Genomic DNA, 21673 nt, shown 5'->3' on the forward strand with positions numbered 1-21673 from the left:
TTTTTCTTTTGTTTTCCCTGCTCAAAGAGACATATCCAAAAAATTACTGCCAAGAGTGGTATCAAAGAGTTTACTGCCTATGTTTTCTTCTAAGAGTTTTGTGGTTTCAGGTCTCACATTTAAGCCTTTAATTCATTTTGAGTTTATTTTTGTATATGGTCTAAGAAAATGACCCAGTTTCATTTTTCTCATGTAACTGTCCAGTTTTCCCAACACCACTTATTGAAGAGACTGTCGACTGTCTTTACCCCGTTATATATCCTTGCCTCCAGTAATTGACTAGTTTTTTTTCCGGTCAAAGTGTAATTTTAAAAAATAAAATATGATTTACACAAATGTAAAGTTAACATGTATCAAATATTTTTTCAATTCATTAATTATTGAGGGAACAAATAAAATAGTAAGTCTGATTCAAAGAGCATTTGAGGAGCTGTGTATTCATAGGCAACTTAATAAAGGAATTTTATAAGAAGATTGCTAGGTTAGTTACAAACTGGTTAATGTCCCACACACCAGTAAACCCTAAACTTTGAAATTTTGCCTTCTACCTGACAGAAGTGATTTACAGTTCTATTGGACATAATCTACAAGTTAACATATAACTTGAGTTAATCTGGGATATTTAATTCAATAGTAAATAGAATAATTGAGCAAAGTCCCTTCCCCTAAGTAATTAAATAACCTCTAAGTGGGTCTGTGTCCCACATTACATTGAAAGGAGATGTTGTCTACCTTTTGGCCTTATATCTTTTTTAACAGCCTTTCAGCATTCATTTATTTTATCTATAAAGTGAAAGGCAAAGTATCTTCCCCTCAGAAGTGTCATGATACATGAGAAGTGTAAATTTATGAAACGTTGGTTTCTTTTTTATAATACCAGTAGTGGATTAAATATGTTTCCTCTTCCCCAGTAAAGTGCAGTGAACCACAGAACACAGTGTACAGTGAAACTTGAGAGAAGATTAAATTGGCAGAATATGAGGTCTTGCATATTTTAATGCATTATGGAGTATTTCTAATAATGTCAGTCAAATGCTCCTAGTTTAATATGCATAGTTCTAGGACTATTAATATACAGTATGTCATGTCTCAGATTAATGCATAATTTAATTTCTAAAAAGAAATTGTTAGTTTTCTTTCCTTCAGCTTTGTTTTTCTTAAATTTTATGTAACAGACTTTTAAAATGAAGTAAATGGTAGTTAAATTTAGAAGTTTAACATTTTCCAAAAGGATATTTGTGTCGGTTTAGTGGGTTTATGGCTCTATTTTAAAGGTTAATTTTGTTGTTGTTTTTTAATAGACTTTCTATTTTTGAATATTTTTAAAATACAGAAAAGTTACGAAAATAGTGTCGACTTTTTTTATTCCTCTTCCCCAGTTTACCCCATTGGTGATGTCTTACACATTACCATGGCACATTTGTCCAACCAAGGACCTAGTGTTACATTACTGTTAACCAACTTGGATTTTACCCATTTCCCACATGCCTTTTTTAGTTTCCAGGATCCAGTTGAGGAGGGTACCATGTTACAATTGTATGTTTCCCCCTCTCTTCTAGTCTGTAACAGTTTCTCGGTCTTTTCTTGTGTTCATGACTTGCAAAATATATCCCATCGCAATCTGGATTTGTCTGATGTTTTTTTCATGATTATACTGGAGTTACGAAGATTTGGGGGAAGATTACAGAGGCGAAGTGCTCTTCTCGTCACATGATATCAGGATATGTGATATCCATATGGTGATATTAATTTTCATTATTTGGATAAGGTAGTGTTTGCCAGATTTCTCCACTGAAAATGTACTGTTTGTTTCTTTCTCTACTGTGTTCTTTGGAAGTGAGTCACTATGTCTAGCCCATCCTCACTCGTGGGAATGAGGACTGGGAAGCGGGAGATGGAATTAAACACTACCTTGTAGAGGTAGGAGTGTTCAGAATTCTTCTGTATAAAAGGAAGATCTATTGTCTCTTTACTCTTGTATATTTATTTATGTATGTAATCATTTATATCAGGATGGATTCAGATATATTTATTTTCTAGTTTGGGTTATACTTCAATTCTGTGTTACTATTTTCCCCTCAAACTGTTTTAGTTTTAGTGTTGGGAACTCTTTCAGTTGAGTCCTGTATTCCTATAACATACCCCTGCCTTTTTGTTTTTTGAGTACTTCTTTATTCTCCAGTACTGTAGGATAACCCAGATTTATTTATTTATCTGTTAATTTTTTTATTGTTGAACATACACTGACACATTAGCATCACTCAAAGTCTGTAGTTTATTTCAGGGTTCACTCTTGGTATTGTATATCCTTTTGGACACGTGTATAATGACACGTATCTATCATTATAGTATCATATAGAATAGTTTTACTGTTCTAAAAATATTCTGTGCTCTTCTTGTTCATCCCTCCTTCCCTGCTAACCCCTAGCAACCACTGATCTTTTTACTGTCTCCAACATTTTGCCTTTTCCAGAATGTTGTGTAGTTGGAATTGCACATATTTAAGCTTTGCTGATTGGCTTCTTTCATTTAGTAATATGCATTTAAGTTTATTCCATATCTTTTATGGCTTGATATCTCATTTCTTTTTAGCATTGAATATTTCATTATATAGATATACCACAGTTTATCCATTCACCTACTGAAAGACATCTTGGTTGCTTCCAAGTTATGGCAATATCCAGGCTTATTTGTAAATATTAAAATGGTGCTAGAATCAGCCATTTCTCCAAAGAGCACTGGTTTCTTTTATGAGGAAGTGGTATTTAGAAACCAAGATTTATTTCCTGGGTATCTTGCTGCTACTGGGGAGATTATTGTTTCCAAGCCTCCTCAGCACACAGAGCTGTAATATTTTTTTTATTTTTATCACAAGTAGGATTTCTTATCACCAGTAAAAGTCTGAATTTTAAACAGATTCTTGGACTGAAGGCTCATATCCATCAGCTCATTCAACTTGAGCACCTGTCTTACCCCCAGTCACTCTAGAACTGCTGCCTTCACCATGAAGCCGCATGAGTTTTCCCAGTTCAAATTTGGACTTTTTCAGCATTTTGACTTTTCTAAAGGGAGGGAAATAAGTATGGAAAGAAACTTTGCATGGGGCATGAGGGGGCACAGTGCTGTATGTAGAATGTGTTATATGAGTGGGACATGAAACAATGTCAACACAATAAATTAAAAATTTAAATAAAAAAAGTTTTAAAAAAAGACATTTTGGAATGGGTCAACAGATTGGCAAACCCTTTATTGTCTTTTCCAATGTTATCTGGAGATCAGTTTATTGACCACTTCTTTCAAGTCGTTTGTACCTCTTGGGACATGATTTCCATCATCTTCTTCTGGTGGACCTGTTGATGCTGAGCATAAGAGATCTTCCTAATCAGATTGTTGCATTTTTTAGTTAAACCGACACAGAATATATGAAGCAAATAACCATTGGTAGTCTTGACATCAACATGAGTTTCAGTCATGGTCTGACATTTTTTGACCATGGAGCACATTTTGTCACTGGTAAAATCCATGCCATGGAAATTAGCCAGGCAGTTTTTGCCCTGGCATCATCAGTAATTAGCTTGAATTTTCTAAATGTGACTTCATCATTCTGTGGATCAGCGAGGCTCACTTCTAAAACATGACCCTTGAAACCATCAGACTTGATTTGGTTCCTTGAGTTCTCATGGCTACTGTTTTCCAGTATTCCTTATCCTGAGCGTAGCTGGTGCTTTCACATCACATCAGTCTTTCTCGGAAAGCGAATCAGCCACTTTCTTCTCGGCTCCCCTTTTGCCGCCTTTCTTCTGGACTGCCATGATGGCCACAGAGTGCCAAAAAGCTATAATATGTTTTTTATAAGTATTTTTATTATATTCTGCCTATAAGTGTAATTTGTAAGTGAATGTTTATTATGAGAAAATTCAAAATGTCCTACATTTTAAAACCTACAATTAAGAAATGTCATGTAATAAAATTTTCCATTTCTTGTCAGTTAAACCCAGATTTAGAGGAAAGCTTAGCCTAATTTATTTGAAAGGCTTTTATTATTATCATCTTTTTTTGGTGATGCTTTTGTTTTATGTATTTTGGCATTTGTGACAGGTGCTTCTTTCCTTATTAGGGATTATTTTTTACTAAGCTCTGAAGCTTTCTTTCAGGATAAAGTTAGTGCTTTCCTCTTCGACATTGCTGTTGGAAATATAAGTAGGCATGGCCTCCCTGGAGAAATACCTTTTCACCAAGAGTTTTCTATCTACAAATATTTCTTAAGGAAATGTTCTGACAACTCTATAAAGATATATAAACAAAAATGTTGAAAGCTACTTTATATTACTGAAAAATTGCTAACAACCTAAATGTCTGTTTAAGAAGATTGGTTAAAACCCTCAGTATACCTAGAAAATAGACATCACCATTTACATCTGTAGTAATGGACCTTATTTTTTTTATTAAATTTAATTTATTGTGTTTACATGGATTCAAGTGTCCCACTGACTATAACACCCTCACTCCCACCTCTGTGTCCCTATTTATACCCCCTTTACTCCCCTCCTTCTAACTCCCTCCCCCCTTCTCTCTGGGATTTACTGATGGACCTTATTCTTAATAAATATTTGTAAGCCATCTAATGAATAATTTAAAGAAGTAAAATAAGGGGATAGTGAAAACCCACTTTATTCAAATATTAATAAGAATATAGACATAGCAAACTCAAATTTTTACAAACTACTTTATGGAGAGATAATATACTTACCATAAAATTCACCAATATAAAGTGAACAATTCAGTGGGTTTTAGTAGATTTTCAGAATTGTTTAAATATCACTATAATCTAATTTAAGAATATCTTTATCAGCCCTGGCCAGTTTGCTCAGTGGTAGAGCATTGGCCTGGCATGTGGAAGTCCCAGGTTTGATTCCCAGCCAGGGCACACAGGAGAAGCACCCATTTGCTTCTCTATCCTTTTCCCTCTCCTCTCCTCTCCTCTCCTCTCCTCTCCTCTCCTCTCCTCTCCTCTCCTCTCCTCTCCTCTCCTCTCTTCTCTCTCTCTCTCTCTCTCTCTCTCTCTCTTTCTCTCCAGCAGTCAAGGCTCCATTGGAGCAAAGTTGGCTCAGGTGCTGAGAATGGCACCAACCATGGCCTCCGCCTCAGCTGCTAGAATGGCTCCGGTTACAACAGAGCAACGTCCTTAGTGGGCATGCCTGGTTGATCTCGATTGGGCACATGTGGAAGTCTGTCTCTCTGCCCCTCCACTTCTCACTTCAGAAAAATACAAAAATAAAAAATAAAATAAATAAATAAATAAATATATATATCTTTATCACCCCAAAAGAAGCTTTTTCACATTAGCAGTTACTACCCATTATCCCTCCCATTCTAGGCAACTATTGATTATCTACTTTATGTCTCCAAGAATTTGCCCATTCTGGGTAGTTCATGTAAATTGAATCACACAATGTATAGGGAGGGAGGGGCAAAAGTAGGCTTATAGTTGTGAGTATGTGAAACAGTTTATTCTGTATTATTATTTATTATTGTGTTACTTATTTGTATTACAATAATGAACCTACTTTTGCCCACCCCTGTATTATATTTTGTGGCTGGTTTATTTCACTTTGCATAATACTTTCCATGTCTGTCTATGTTGTAGCACGTATCAATATTTCATTCCTTTTTATAGCCAAATAGCATTCCATTATGAGTATACCACTTTTATTTATCCATTTAGCAGGTAATGAATATTTGGGTTGTTTCTACTATGAGTAGTAATGTTACTGTGTACATCTCAGTACAAGTATTTGTATGAACATGTTTTCATTTCTCTTGGGTAGGTACTTAGAATGGAATTGATGGGTCACTTGGTACTTTTCAAGTGCCTGTTGGCCATTTGGATATCTTCTTTGGAGAAATGTTTATTTATGTCCTTAGTCAGTCTTTTTTAATTAAGCTTTTTTTCCTTCTATTATTTCATTGTGAGAGTTTTTATATATTCTGTTGTAAGTTCCTTATCAGATATGCAAATATTTTTTCCCATTCTGTGGGTTATCTTTTCATTTTCTTTGTGATGGTAGAATTCTTATTTTTCTGCATTTTGGAAATACACCAAAAGACAGAGCCCTTTGAATGTAGCTGTTTATCAACTGCCATGTACAAATCTGGACTATAACAGTTCTTTAAATAAGCTTCTGGGATTTCAAAGACATCTTTAACAGGTTCTAGTTTATTATTACTTCCTGTTCTTCTACTCACATCATCAAAAAGTAATACTTTTGAGAACTCTGTCAGCTCATAATTTTGTTAAAGAGAAGGTGACCATTTTTTTGTTCCATAATTACAAGATGTTTTTATTTTTAGATTCATAAAGACCAATTAGAATGATCAATGAATTTTTTCATTTCTACATGATATATTTCCTTTCAAATACCTTCAATACACCCTTGTCTTCAGCATCTGTAGACTTGTTAAGTGTATTACATAAACTTTAATGCATAAATATCCTAAATGGTGATCCAAGTTCTTGTTCCAGATTAATGTATAATGAAGTCTTTACTGTGGAATGACTGATCGGATGAAAATACTTTATTTCCTTTTCGCCATTAAAAATGCATTATTGGCCTCACCAGGTGGTAGCGCAGTGGATAGAGTTTCAGCCTGGAATGCTAAGGACCCAGGTTAGAAACCTCAAGGTCAACGGCTTGAGCACCAGCTCATGCAGCTTGAGTGCAGGGTCGCCAACTTGAGCATGGGATCATAAACATTACCCCAAGGTCACTGGCTTGAGCCCAAGGTTGCTGACTTGGGCAAGGGGTCACTGGCTCAGCTGGAGCCTCTCCCACCCCCCCATCAAGGCACATATGAAAAAGCAATCAATGAATGACTAAGGTGCCCCAACTATGAGTTGATGCTTCTCATCTCTTTCCCTTCCTGTCTATCTGTCCCTGTCTGCCCCTCTCTCTAAAAAAAAAATAAAATGAATAAAATAAAATCAGAACACGTTATTCATGTACCAGTTCTTGACTTGGAGAACAATTATTTTAGGATATTGTTATATAAAGATACATAGCCTGAGATTTTACTTTATACAGGGAGTTCTCGGGTTACAACACAGTTCCGTCCCTTCAACAGTGATGTAACCTGAATTTTGGTGTAAGTTGAAACACACTCTAGCCTAAGTCACTTACCTACCCTAACACAGTTGTAAAATCATAATCTAGAACATAAAAACACAACTAATCCACAGGAAAAGGAAAAGGACATAAATATACTGTGCTGTACACTTCTGTATTAACAGAAGAAAGGGAAAAAATGAGTGTAAAAAAATTCCTTACCTTTATTCTTGTGGTTGGCTTGCACACTGGAGGGGCATTGCAAAGTGGGAGAGAGGAAGCTGGAGAGGCAGGAGAACCTGCAGAAGGTGCTGGAGATACTGGGTCAGGTGAATCGGGACTGTTAAGGAACATGCAGGAGATGCTGGAGATGATCCTACCTGTACTACAGGTGTTGCATCCTGAGAAGCAGCTGATGTAGAGGGTACAGGATCTGTTGCAGACCTCTCTACCTTCTTAAAGAATTGTTCCAGGATAGTCTGGAAAGTTGATGACCTCTTCTCTTCCAAAATCTGTCTATAGCATTGCAAGGCATCCAAAATAGCTCTGTAGACCTTATTGAGTCTGTTATTACTGAAGTCCTCAGCCTGAAATTTTGCCAAGCCATCCTCTACCATAGAAAACCTTCTGAAAACCCTTAGTAGAAAATCTCTTGGGTTCTGGGGTTTCTATCTCTTCCGCTTCAGTCAGCTGCTTATCCAACTGAATGAGGTCCTCAGCGGACAGCTCCTCTCCATATGATGTCAGTAGCACTGTGACATTCATTGTGATGGCTTTCTTCTTCTTCAAAGCTCTACCATTTGAAGACTGACTTTCTCTTATGAGCCATGATAAGAGCCAAAAAGTTGCCAAAGCAACATAAACAGAACACTTTCACTTTTGACAGTCCAAAATGGCGTAGGTATGTGTATTGGGAGATGCCAACTCCCTCACTCATATGCTGCATTACTGTCTATTCTTTTGCTGTGTGCTACCAAACTAGTTCCCCCACGTAGTCCATAACAGCATAAACTAAAACACTCACGTCTCAATTTTTTTAAGTTTTTGTGGGAGTGAACCTTGTAAACTCTAATCGTCACATGTCAAGACTGTTGTAACCCAAGGACCCCCTGTATAACCAATTTTACCATCATCATTACAGATTGTTACTATCTCTTTGCAATAATTTCCTCATTTTTCTATGAAACAGCTTTAGCATTTTTCTTCTCTTTGTCATTATGAGTGAAAAGTATCAATAGAAGGTCCCAATTCTCAACTGCGTTCTCTGAAAACTACAAAAAAGACTACAATAATGGTGTCTGTAGGATTTTCTCATACCTTCTTGGAAAATGACACAATACTTTGTGTATTGCAACAAAAAAACTGAAGTTGATATAATAGTAATGATTTATCTCATTATACATCTTCCTCTTATCCACCATGTTTTGGCATCCATCATTCTTTCTTCATAGTATTTTTTTCTTTAACCTGATGAAGAGTAATTGATGATAAAATAATTTCTAGGATGTTGAAATAGCAAAATGTTTCAATATATGGAAAAAATAAGATCACTAAAATTCTATATGTATCTTAGATTCATGAAAGGATTCAGTGGGTTTTATTCTATTAAAAATTTTGTTTTTACTGATTTCTGTATTGGCTTGAATTTGTCCCCCCAAAATACAAGTCCTGTGAATGCAACCTTATTTTGAAATAAGATCTTTGCAGAGGTAATCGATTGAAAGTCAATCGTTGGTTTTCAAGATCTTTTTGTGGCTATTTTATTCATGCCATGCACTTTCATGTACCTCTGTGTTTCTAACGTTCCTCTCTATAGCATTAGACTCCTTTTTCCAAAACTCATTCCCCAAGGCTCAACTGAAATATTACTTACTTCTTGACCCCTTCCTTTTTTTCCTCAATAGAAATTATTTTTCTCTTTTTCTTTTCTCTTATACTAATCTATTTTATACCCTAAAGGAAAAAGAGTTTCTCTTAGGTTTTTACAGTCAGACAGTTTGTAATTCTTTTCATATTGTCTACTTATAGGTTCAAAATATTCTAAATTGCTGTATCTACTAAAAATAGATACATTGAATATCTATTCAATGACTATCATCCTTTTGTCAAAGCACAAATTACACTGGGGAACAAAATTTTTGTTATATCCACAAAAACACTTGTTCTTACCTAATTTGAGTATGCTGATCTCAAATCTGACATTGGTTTTTCTCTGTAAGCTACATTTTTTTTTCAATTCAAGATTTTAGGTTTTCATCTTATTGTAAAATTTTCAACATTTAGTTTAACATAATGAAGTAGAATGTCTTCTTGGGCATCATTTTTGTGAAAATATAATAATTTATACAATGCAATAAATACACTAATACACTAAAAGTTATGATTGCACCAGAATTTGTCTACAATTTTGAAATAGAACATATTAAAACACTTATTTTAATCATAAAATTTGTGCAAAACTTATTTAAATTCTGTTCAGGCAAAAATTTGCGTTTGTAGCTCTTGCGTTTGTGTACTTATTGAGGACAATCTTGCCTGATGCTCCAGCAGTAGTCTGCTCATTGCTAACAGCTCCAAAATTTTCAGGAAACTTATCAAGGTGACTGTTCAAGAAGTGAATCTTAACGCTCATGTTACATCCAATGTTGCAGAAAGCCAACAGCATCCTTTGAACCAGAAGTTCATAGTTTTCTGCTTTTTTATTGCCAAGGAAGTTGTTTGTAACTGCCACAAAAGACTGCCATGCTGCTTTCTCCCCCTTATTCATCTTCTTGGCAAATTCTTCATCATGTATGAGGGTTCAAATTTGAGGTCCATCGAAAACACCTGCTTTTATCTTCTCGAAAGACAAGGCAGGAAAAGCAGAAATAATATGTTGAAAGCATTCACTTTTTCCATTCAAAGCCTGAACAAACTGCTTCATTAAGCCAAGTTTGATGTCAAGTGGGAAAAAATGATCCTGTCTTGATTAACTACAGGTTCATTCACAATATTTTGCATCCCTACTTCCAGAGCTTCATGTTTCGGCCAGTCCTTCTGTGTCCAGTGTTTCTCCCAAACTTGGCTGTCCCACAAACACAGAAAGCAAGGATACTTCATGAAACCTCTCTGTTGTCCTAGCAGGGAATTTACCATTTTAAGATCCACACAAATGATCCAGTTATGCTCCTCATACCTCAGAAAGTCGAGGACAACTTTTATGTCATTATAATCTTCACACAGATGAGTTGAATAACCAATTGGAACTTCTGCATAAACATTACTGTTGTGTAGAAGAACACATTTCAGACTCAGTTTAGAACTGTCAAGAAATAGCCGCCATTCTGTTGGACTGTAAGTGGTAACGCCTAGCTAACTGAGAAGACTATTGATATCATGACAGTGAACAAAGTGTTTGTCTTCGGAAAAAAAAGTCCACAAAAATCTGTTCACACTTCCTGAAATGGGATACTTTAGCTGACCGGTGAAGTATGATATTAATACATTCTTTTCTTGAAGCCTGGAGGCTAATAACTCAGCTGCTTTCTTTGATAGGCCCAAATCTCTTACTAAGTCATGCAATTCGGGTTGGCTAAACTGCTGAAGGGTTAATGACTGCTTGGCATCAGAAGAAGACCCTTCAAGATTCTACAACCATTTCCTCATGCATCTATCAAAATACATTTGATCACCATGTTCACTTTATTCTTCCTTAGAAAGAATAAAACCATTGAAAACTGCAACCGGGAGTGTCTCAGAGTGTGGGATAGGTCGTATTGCTGAAGGAATATTAGGATATGCAATCATATGCCATTTTTTCTTGCCGATGCCCTTTGTATGGATCAGACAGAAATAACAGTCACTGCTGTGGTCCTTAGGTTCACACCAAACCATGGGAATACCAAAAGGCATTTCTTTGCGTTTTCCTTTTGTCCAGTCATGAAGCATTTCCTCACAATTATGACACACAATATGAGGAGCCCAATTCTTGTCTTGATCACCAAGGGGAACTTGAAAATAGGCAATATATGCACATGTCCCAAAAGATGAAATATTGCACCTTTGATGTTGAAGCATGTAACAGCCACATATATAACAGAAGGTGTCAGGACTATTCTTACATTTATGCCTACTCGAAGAAGCCATGATTCAATCTTAAAACAAAATAAGAGGGTGTTTTTATCAGATAATAATTTTTTATACTTAATAACAACTACAATTATGTAAAAGTGATGTTTGTAAAACATTAATAGCCTTGTGGTTATGTTCAATCCAAGAGTCGTTACCCTTTAACTCCAATTTAAAAACCAATGCATGCCATTAACTGTAACAAAAAGAAATTAAAATTGTATAAAAACTGGAGCATGCACCAAAAAACTGATTTCAGATTTGGAATCAGCGATGCAGAAATATATAGAAACAGTTCTAAAACCTCATGCAACAGAAAATGAAAAAAAATTTGTTCCCCAATGTTATTCTTCTAAAATTTTCCTCTACTGTTTTTTACTATAAAGTTGAGCCCACAGCAGGAGTTAAGTATATGTCTTTTATCTATTTTATTTTATTTTTATTGAATCCAGAGAGAGGAAGAGTGGTAGGGGGAGAGGGAAGCATCACTCTGTTTCTGTATGTACCCCAGCCAAGGACCGAACCAACCACCTCTGATAATGCTTCAGCCAAGTGAGCCATCGAGCCAGGACTAAGTATATGTTAATCACTCCTTTTACTCTATTTCATAGAAATGATACCACCAAGAAACTTTGAGATCTTTCATGACCTTCTTCTGTATGTTTCCTGAATGTGTATGAATAATGATGGTTCTTTATGCTGTTCTTTTGAAGGTAGGACCTTAAAACACAGAAGTTTCTTCTTTTAGTGTATTACTTATATTAAAATTTAGCTCTATTTAGATAGTAATATTAATTAACAGATTACTGGTAAAAAAAAATGACTCAGGAACTTTATTCATTATTACCTTACCAATTTCATTATTTATATGAGGTAGCCAGGAGACAAATGTTTCAGGCAAATTGAGCAGCTAGTACATAGGCTTTTTAGTAGGAATATTTAGCTCACTTGGATATACAGTACAGAGAATGTGAATATTTGGGTTAACCAAGGGTTAGGTACTGCCAAGTGAATTAGATGGAAGTAGGTACAGGGGTTATAATGATAAATCAAGTACTCTATTCTTGGGTAAGGAGAAAAGTGAGGAAATAGGAGTAGAGGGCGATAATGGAAAAAGTGGTGAGGTTGAAGAATTAGAGATTTTAATGAAGAATTAAATTGTTGGTGTGGAAGTACTAGAGTAAAAAACCTAGACGAATACAAGGTGATGGTCAAAGAATGCTGTTGTGAAAGTTATGTCTCTGATATGGGACATCTGCTCAGCTCCCACATGTCAACTAAAGTGCCAGTTGTCTTTCCTAGTTGACTGTTGCATAACCGTCTCAACTCGTTCAAAATGAAATTCATCATCTTATTCCCTAAATCTGTCTTGTTTTTCTTCTGAATTCCCTATCTAGGAAATGCACTATCATCTTTTTGTCAAAGCAGCCATGTAGATATCTTTCCAAATTCTTTTTATACACCCTTTGCATTCCTTCATTTGCTTCCATTTCTCTTTGCTTCAGCTATCCAAAACTGCTTAGAATATTCTAATCACATCATCCTGTTTCACATATTTGTATTCCTCTGCGTATGTTGTTTTTCTGCCTAGAATGTCTTTCCCCATGTCTTTGTCTAGTTAACCCCTGCCCGTTGATCTAAACTCAGTTTCAAAAGGATCTCACTCAGAATCTCCACCACCACTAACACATCTTTCTCATTAAATGTCCTTCTTTGTATGTCCAGGTTGCTTTATTCTTACCTATTTTGTAACTCTGGACTCATTGATTTTTTTTTCTGTATACCTTAGATTCTCTGCTCTTGAATTTATACACTGTGTTTTGTTTAATTTTGTAACTCTTTTACTTAATACCTCTTAGAAAGCAGTTTCTGTCCATTCTATTTATAAAAAAATATTAAAATTTTTGGAGTTATGCTTATCTTCCCATTTGCCTGTAAATTTCTCAAACTGTATCCTCGTCTTCTTTGTCTTCTTAGTTTCAGTTATTGCCAAATGCCTGATTCAGGGCTCAAAAATCAGTCTCCATTCAATTGGGTATTAGTTGAGAGCCAACTGTGTACCAAACACTAGGTTAGGTGCTAGGGTACAGAGATGAACAAGACAGATACGATCCCAGCCTTCGTTATTCTAATGAGCAAAATAGGCATTAAATACGAAATTAGAAATGTGTTAGCTGTTATAAAAAAAATTGGCCTGAAGGCAAAAAGAGCAAAAGGCAAGGGAATTTCACCTTGTCCTGGTTAAACTGCATTTAGGGGTAACCTTATCAGTAGAATGATTGCACGAGATTGCATTTTAAAATGTCATTCATATTTAATGACCACTGGCTGTTATATGTGGTTTGGATTCTATTGCTTTTCTATTCTTGGAACAACAGAAACCTAGTTAGTACTTTTTATCCCTATTATTATAGAGCATTTCATGGTGTATAATCTTTTAGTTACCCCAGTATGTATGTGTTATCTATATTTGGCCATGAAATGTCTTTTGGTACTTTTGTGTTATGTTTAATACGTTATCCTTGAATGAATTCTGTTTAGCCAAATTATCAAAAACTAGAAAACTCTAGTTTCTCTGTCCTGTTCCTTTATCCACTTCCAAATACTTAGAATCTTTTATTAGGCTTTATATGAAACAGTCATGAGTTTGAATCCTATCTGACGTTAGAACAGCAGCCAGAATAAGAGGCATTTGGACATCATGGCCTTAAGAAATGGTAAGGAAACTGCATATGTTTAGCATAGGGAAGACAAAGGAGAGACATGATTTGATAGTTGTTCAAATCTATTTGGTAGGCTTCTGTGACAGCCCTGTATGCAGATGAGTAAGCGATTTTTTAAGAACAATTTTACTGAGCTGTAACTCACAAACCATAAAATTCACCCTTTACAAATGTACAGTTCAGTGGTATTTACTAACAAAGTTGTGCAGCATCACCACTATATAATTTTATATTTTATCACTCCAAAAAGAAATCCCTTACCCAGTAGCAGTCACTTACCATTCCCCTCTCCCTCAAGCTCCAGCAAACACTGCTGAAGTCAGAAACAGTGGGAGTGAGGCCTAGCAGTCTGTGTCATAACAAACCTACCAGGTGATGCTGCTTGCTGAGGACCACTGCTTTAGAGAAAGACCCCCTGTTCCCAAGTTGGTGGGGACACCCAACTTCCAGCCATTCTGGCAGGAGTGAGGAGAGAGTTGACAATTCCATGTGCACTCTCGATGCATTTCCATTTCCCCCATCCCCAATCTCACCAAGATTCTGTGTGCAGGTCATCTCCTTTCTGCTGCAGCCTACTCACTCTATTTCAGATAATGCTTTCCATGCTTCGACACATTGGTCATCTCTCAGCCATCTGTTTGTTTTCTGTCCTCCAAAGATTTGTTGAGATCACTTGTCCACTCAAGGCCCCTTTCCTGTTTCTTCCTTTTAATTTTTTTATTATTAAGGTTGGCCCAGGAAGGAGCGAATGTAAATATCTGTGCTTAATTTACTACTTGAACTTCATTTTTACTAGATTGAGTGATAATAATTTGCTTTTCTTTAATTTCTAGTTAGGTTATGCATTATTTTTATGATTTAGTATCCTGTCTAATGTTACTCTGTTTAATGTTAACTCTGTCTAATGTAATGTCTAATGTCTTTCTAACGCTGCAGTATAATACATACTACCTTGAAATTCTAAGCATTGGATTTTCTACCCATTTCTAGTATTGCATTCCTTGGTGAGGGAGATGACAAACTTACTCTTTTTTTTCTTTTTTCACTTTAAGTATATGGGAGAATAGCCTCATCCTTCTGTTACCTAGCTTGCTGAGGTCTGGCTAAGCAGACAGTATTATTGAAGATCTGAATGTCTTTGACATTAAGTAAGTTGGATGTGTTTTTTTTAATTCTCAGTTAATTCTTTGAGTAGTGATAAAAATAGAACTCATTTTGCATGAAATGCAATGCCTACTGGCATTTTCTAAAAGCAAATGCAGGTTATTCTAGTGAAACTTGAAATTAATCCTTAATAATTTGACCAATATAGACAGTAATTGGAGCTACAAAAAGTAAAACTGGTGTTGTTATTTCTTTCAGTTTCTGTCTAATCTTACCCAAATCTATTTTCCTCTGGTAGTTTTAACTACATTATGGAAGAAGGGTGAAAAAAATTCTGTATGTGTTACATATTTGCAGAATTTTGGTTATGTTGGGAACAAAGACAATTTATATAATTTTCACTCTTTCCCCTCCTAGCTTGTTTTATTCATAAAAAATAACTATGAGTACTTATTTATTCAGCAATAATTTTAGTTTTCATCCCTATGGTATGTTACTGTGTTAGACGCCAAGGAGATTAATAAAAATATAGGAAAGCCCTATTGATTGACATACTGTATAGAGGGTCACCAGTGCTGTGACAGAATTAAGTAGCTACTGAGATAAAGTTATCTCTGCCACAAGTGCTGAATTTTTTCAAGTGAATGGTTCTGTTAATTGAAGGAAATAAGGTCAGAGAGACTTAAATTGGAATCCTAGCTTCTTTACATACTAGTTGCATAAGTTTATGCCTGAGCCTCTACTTCCTAACTATAAAAATAAGTTATAATGGCCACTTCACAGAGCTTTTGTGAGAATTAGATACTATAGAAGGCCTAGTGTTTATCAGTTTGATGCTGAAATGGCAGGTGCTATAGTATGGTATTGATGACAACCAGGACCTGAAGAACCCAAGGTAATTATAAAGGACTAGCTAAAGAAAGAAGCCAAAGTGGTGTGACCAAGAATAGCTGACAGTTAAAGTTATTTTACAATAGCAACAGAACTGCAGTTTACATAGTAAAGTAGAGGATTGGGACAAATAGTGAGTCTGCCAGGATTCAGGACTCACAAGACAGGTGAGAAGGTTAAATTAAATCAGTGCTTGGAACAAAGGAAGAAATTGAAACACAGGAATAAGATACCTGTCAGAATTTGAAGACTAAATCAGAAATAAACTATGAGGGCAAATTAGGTCATAATCAGCCCAAAGAGCTGTGGTAAATTATGTTGGCAGTGAAGTACTTATGCTATTTAATTGCCCACTAGCAATGGATGGGAATTCTATTTGCTCCACGTCTATAACCAAAATTAGTGTTGTCATTCTGATAAGTATCTGGTAAGTCAGGTGAGAGGAGGGGAGATAATGAAGCAGACTCTTGCATGCACCTCTACTAGTATCCACCTGGCAACCCCCATCTGGGGCCAATGCTCCAGCACCAAGCTATTTTTAGCGCCTGAAACTGACATACTTGGACCAGCTGAGCCATCCTCAGTGCCCATGACCAATGCTCAGACCAGTCGAACCACTGGCTGTGGGAGAGGACGGTGGAGGGGAGGAGGAGGTGGGAAGTAGATGGTCACTTCTCTTGTCTGCCCTGACCAGGAATTGAACCTCCAATATCCATACTCCAGGCTGACACTCTGTCCACTGAGCCACCAGCCAGGGCCCTTTTCAGTTCTTTTACCTATTTCTATTAGATTGTTTGGCTTATTATTATTAAGTTATAAGAGTTCTTTTTATTTCTTATATAGCAACCCTTTATCAAATATATATGTATTATAAATATTTTTTCGTAGCTTGCCTTTTCTATCTTTTCAGAGGTATTTTTTGAACAACAGGGTTTTTTTTTATTTTGTTAACATACACTGTATTCGTTTTTTTTCTTATGTGATTTATGATTTTTTTGTATCCTATTCAAAAGGTTGCAAAACTTTTCTCCTAGAAAGTTTATAATTATAGCTTGTACATGTACCTCCTTGCTAGTTTATAAGCTCCTTAAAGGTAAAGCCATGTCTAATTTATGTCTATCTATTTCCCATGGTGGTTAGTTTAATAAATATTTGTTGAATGAAGAAATAAATGAATACAACTCCATGGTAGTCAATGATGATGATAAGATAAGGACAGATAGGCTGTAGGCTGTTGTCTCTTCTTGGCTGCTATGATGGATGGACTTGAATTCTGTGCTTTTGACTTATTTCATCAATCTGTTCTAGTTGGGAGAAAAATCTCCATGAGAAAATGCATTAACAAACTTGGAATAATATTATATTGCATCTATTTAGATATTTTAAAGCACCCTTATATACAAAAGTAAAATTTAACTTTACATTCCCATGTTGTTGGTATGAATTCTTCCTTACATTAATTCAGAAAAGTTTGTGTCTTTAAAAAATCAAAACATAATATTCACCTGTAAACTATGTGCGTGTGTTGTAGAAGCCACTGAAACACTGCTGTGTATTTTACTTTACTAAAATAGATCTGCTTCCTTTTATACAAAATAAAAGGAAATATTATCTTTGCTCCTCTAAAAGAAATTGCTAATAAAGAAACTCAGCCATGGTTTTTGTTTCTTTCTCACCAGTAGAAATTGGTAAAAGATAAGCTTAGTCACATATATTGGTTGATATTTATATTATTTTTTGTTTCTTTTGATAGCAACCCTTACTGTATTCCTCTACACTGAAAAAAATAAACCCCATGTTTTGGCACTTGAAACAGGTGCCTAAAACAGACAAATACACATTTATCACATAACTCTCTATAGAGAATATGCAAAACCTGAGCCAGCTTTATTTCATATTTAAGAGGCAGAGTTAGTGTGTGACCTATGATAAAGACTGAGAGATAAAGATAAACACCTAAAGGGTTTTGTATCTGGAACATTATTTAGTGACTTTTACTTAGTTTCTTTAACTGCGTAATTATTCTGTGCTTTCTTCTAATTCTGCTTCAGTACAGTGTACTGTGAGGTTCAAGTTTGAACTTTAGGCGTCTTAGACAGCACTTTACAGACAAAGGGTTATCTCAACATTTTTCGTATATGTTCCTTATAGCCAAAATATGTTTGATTCATGAATAGTAGTATTTTATGGAGAACTGTTGAGGTTTCGATACAACTTGGAAAATTTAAGGTAACTGCTCAAAGAGTTCAATCCAGAATCTCTTTATCTTTTGTATCTACCATATCATGATCCATGCCATCAAGAATGTTTGTTTTTACACTTATTCAAAATAAAATATGCACCCCCATGTTTATTGCAGCATTGTTTACAACAACCAAGATCTGGAAACAGCCCAAGTGTCCATCAGTGGACAAGTGGATTAAGAAGCTGTGAAACATATACACAATAGAATACTATACAACCATGAAAAAGAAGGAAATCTTACCTTTTGCAATGTCATAGATGGACCTGAAAATTATTATGCTAAGTGAAATAAACCAGGCAGAGAAAGACAAATATCATATGATCTCACTTATATGTGGAATCTAATGAACAAGGTGAACTGAGGAATGGAATAGAGGCAGAGGCGGGTCACAGGGAGCAGAGGGACAGCTGTCAGAGGGAAGGGGGATGAGGGGTGGGATCAGAGAGGGTAAAGGGATTAGTGAGATTATATATACATTAACACAGAGATATAGATAACAGGACAGCAAATCCCAGAGGGAAGGGGGAGAGGGAGTCAGGGGGAGAGAGACAAAAGGGGTGTAATGAGGGGCATGTGGTTAGGGGATGGGGGTGTTGTGTATATTGAGTGGGACACTTGAATCCATGTTAACACAATAAATTAAAATTAATAAAAAATATTTTAAAAAAGAATGTTTGTTTTTAGTATCCATATAGCATTATTTTTTCTGGCCCCTAGAGACATATTTATAAGTGAAGGCATATCAAAAGATGGAGGCACTGTCCATTTCATCATGTACGTGCTTTGAGTTTCTTCTCAGAGAGCCAGCATCATTTGAGAATAGTTGGTTCATCCTCATCTTTAGCACCTGATGAATAAGATGGCTTACAGTTTGCCCAGGGATAAGTTAAGAGCCTAGAAAAGCCTGATTCTGAGAGTTATGCATGCATATTGATGGAAAGTTAACAAAAGCTGGAAACATGGTTTACTGAAAAATTCTTAGGTTGTACGTCAGTGCCTTTCAGAAAGAGAGCTTATTTTGTCAGAAGAGGGAAGCTATGCCTGCAAACATGAAGAAGTAGGGCATTTGTTTAATAAAGCAGCAGATACAAGAAAGGAGGAGACCCAGAGGCCTCACATGTAGAGCAGTAGCTGTGGGGAAAATAGAATATGTATGACTGGGTACTGGAACAAATTCAGAAAATGTACCCAACTCTGTCCTCCATTGTTCCCTTTCCTCGTGTACCATTGTCTGAACACAGATTTTTCTCAGTTGGTTATCTTCTGCACTTATTTAGATTTTGACAGCCTACTTTGGTGCTGTGCTGTAGCACTCACGGCAGTGATGGCAGTGCTCTGTGTCCCTGCTGTCCAGTGTGGTAGCCATTAGTTGCAAGTGGCTGCTGAACACTTGGAATGGGACTAATGTGACTGGGGACTGAATTTTTATTAATTTTGTTTCATTTTAATTAGCAGACATTTAGCCACACGTAGCGAGTAGCTGTTATATTGAGTAGTGCAGATTTAGTTGGCCTCTGCCCAGATTGTAAAGCACTGAAATCATGCATGTCAAATGGACATCTCTATTTGGAGGTGTCTGTTGCCCTTAGCACTGTAATAATGCTGGGCAAATGTAGATACTCATTATGTGTTAATATTTGCTGAATTAAATTGAACAGTCTGTCAGAGAGAAGGGATAGGTAGGAAGCTTGAAGAACTGATGGGTACCTTGATAGATGTTTTGGGCTCTGGTGCCAATGCCTGCCCTTTACTTTTAGTATAATATTGTCACCTAACGTTTCTATTGTGTACCATTAGCTTGCTCAGCTTTGCTCTGCTACTCAGGACTAGTTTCTTAACTTGTCTAAGCTTCAGTTTCTTCAGTTCTAAAATGAAGTGAAATCACCAGCCTTAGAAGATAGCAAGAATGAAATAAAGTATGTGTAAAGTGCCTGGTAGGCCATTCGTTTCTATAAACTTAAGATTTTTTATTGTGATACTTATAACATGAAATTTACTATTGGTGACATTGTGCTCAGTACCACTCTCTAGTTTTAAAACATTTTTATCACCCAGACAGAAGACCATACCCATGCAGCAGTCACTTTCTGTTCCTCCCTTTCCCCAGCCCTTGGCAGTCACTCTTCTGCTTTCTGCTTTCTGTCTCTATAGTGACCTATTCTGGAAGTTTCATCGAAGTGAAGTCATACAGTATGCAGCCTTTTGTGTCTGCCTTCTTTCATTTAGCATAATGTCTTCGAGCTCCATCCATACTGTAGAATATATTAGTACTTCATTCCTCTGTGTGGCTGAATAGTATTCCATTTTATGGATACCACATTTTATTTATTAATGCATTGATGAACATTTGGATTGTTTCTACTTTTTGGCTATTATAAATAATGCTGCTGTGAATACTTACATGCAAGGTTTTACTTGAACACTTGTTTTAATTTCTTTGGGATGTATACTCAAGAATGGAATTACTGTGTCATGTGATAATTCTGTGTTTAATAACTTTCTGAGGGCTCACCAAACTTTTCCACAGCAGCTACACAATTTTACATTCCCACCAGCATTGTGCAAGGGGTTTCTCCACAACCTCATCAACACACATTGTTGTTATTTTTAAAATTATAGCCATCAAGAAACTTCTTATACAATAAACAGGTTATATAATAAATGATACTGGAAAACTGGTAAGGCATTTAAAACATGAATGTATACATACATACATACATAAAGTTAGACCTAAGCCTCAATCAGAACTATATCAAACTTTCCCTGACCACCAAAAGAAAACATCTTTTCTTTTGGATGCTCACATTACCTTTTGGGCAACCTTAAAATTAGTATTTCCTGTATGAGATATGTCTCCAACTTTGAACTCATTTAAGGACAGAAGCATTTGGCGCTGCCTGAGTCAGAAACTACTATCCCTAATCTTAACAACAAGACAACTCAAGAAGTGATTCTGAGAAGAATGGAGATATTTTAGTATAGAGGGTATAGTATTCTCAGTTTTCATTTTTTCATTAAGGTTCTCATAGTTGACATAAATTTTAAAATTTTTAAATGTGTTGATGTGCCGGGGGTGGGGGGGGAATAAAAAACCTTAAAAGTATATTGATTGGGCATCTAAACTTTTTTTAGGGTCCTGATTCTTAATCAGGGATTTACATAATAATTACTTGTGGAACTTTTAAATATGCTAATGACCAGAACCCTTTCTAGATTACAGAAGTCTCCAAAGGTAAAGCCTGGAATTAATATTCCTCAGTAAGAGCCATCACCTACAATATTGATTCTCTAAGTTTGGTCTGGGATTCCCTGAGGCTTCCTGAGATCCTTTCAGGGTGTTATATTGAGTAGTACAGATTTAGAGATTAAAATATTTTTAAGATTAAAATATTTTGAGATTAAAATCTTTTGAGATTAAAATTTTTATAATAATATTAAGACAGTGTTTACCTCTTCTATTTTTATTCTCTCATGAATGTACAGCGAAGTTTCCCAAAGTC

General features: G+C 35.8%; 1 protein-coding gene and 1 pseudogene across 2 annotated transcripts in view; one reads left to right on the forward strand and one right to left on the reverse strand.

Moving 5' to 3' along the window:
* Positions 1-21673, forward strand: part of NARS2 (asparaginyl-tRNA synthetase 2, mitochondrial) — a 175174-nt gene that overhangs the window by 88504 nt on the left and 64997 nt on the right. The gene's annotated exons all lie outside the window — the stretch shown is intronic.
* On the reverse strand, positions 2909-7720 carry LOC136321245 (small ribosomal subunit protein eS1 pseudogene; annotated as a pseudogene).

Source organism: Saccopteryx bilineata, chromosome 1 (genome assembly GCF_036850765.1).
Source record: "Saccopteryx bilineata isolate mSacBil1 chromosome 1, mSacBil1_pri_phased_curated, whole genome shotgun sequence".
NCBI lineage: Eukaryota > Metazoa > Chordata > Mammalia > Chiroptera > Emballonuridae > Saccopteryx > Saccopteryx bilineata.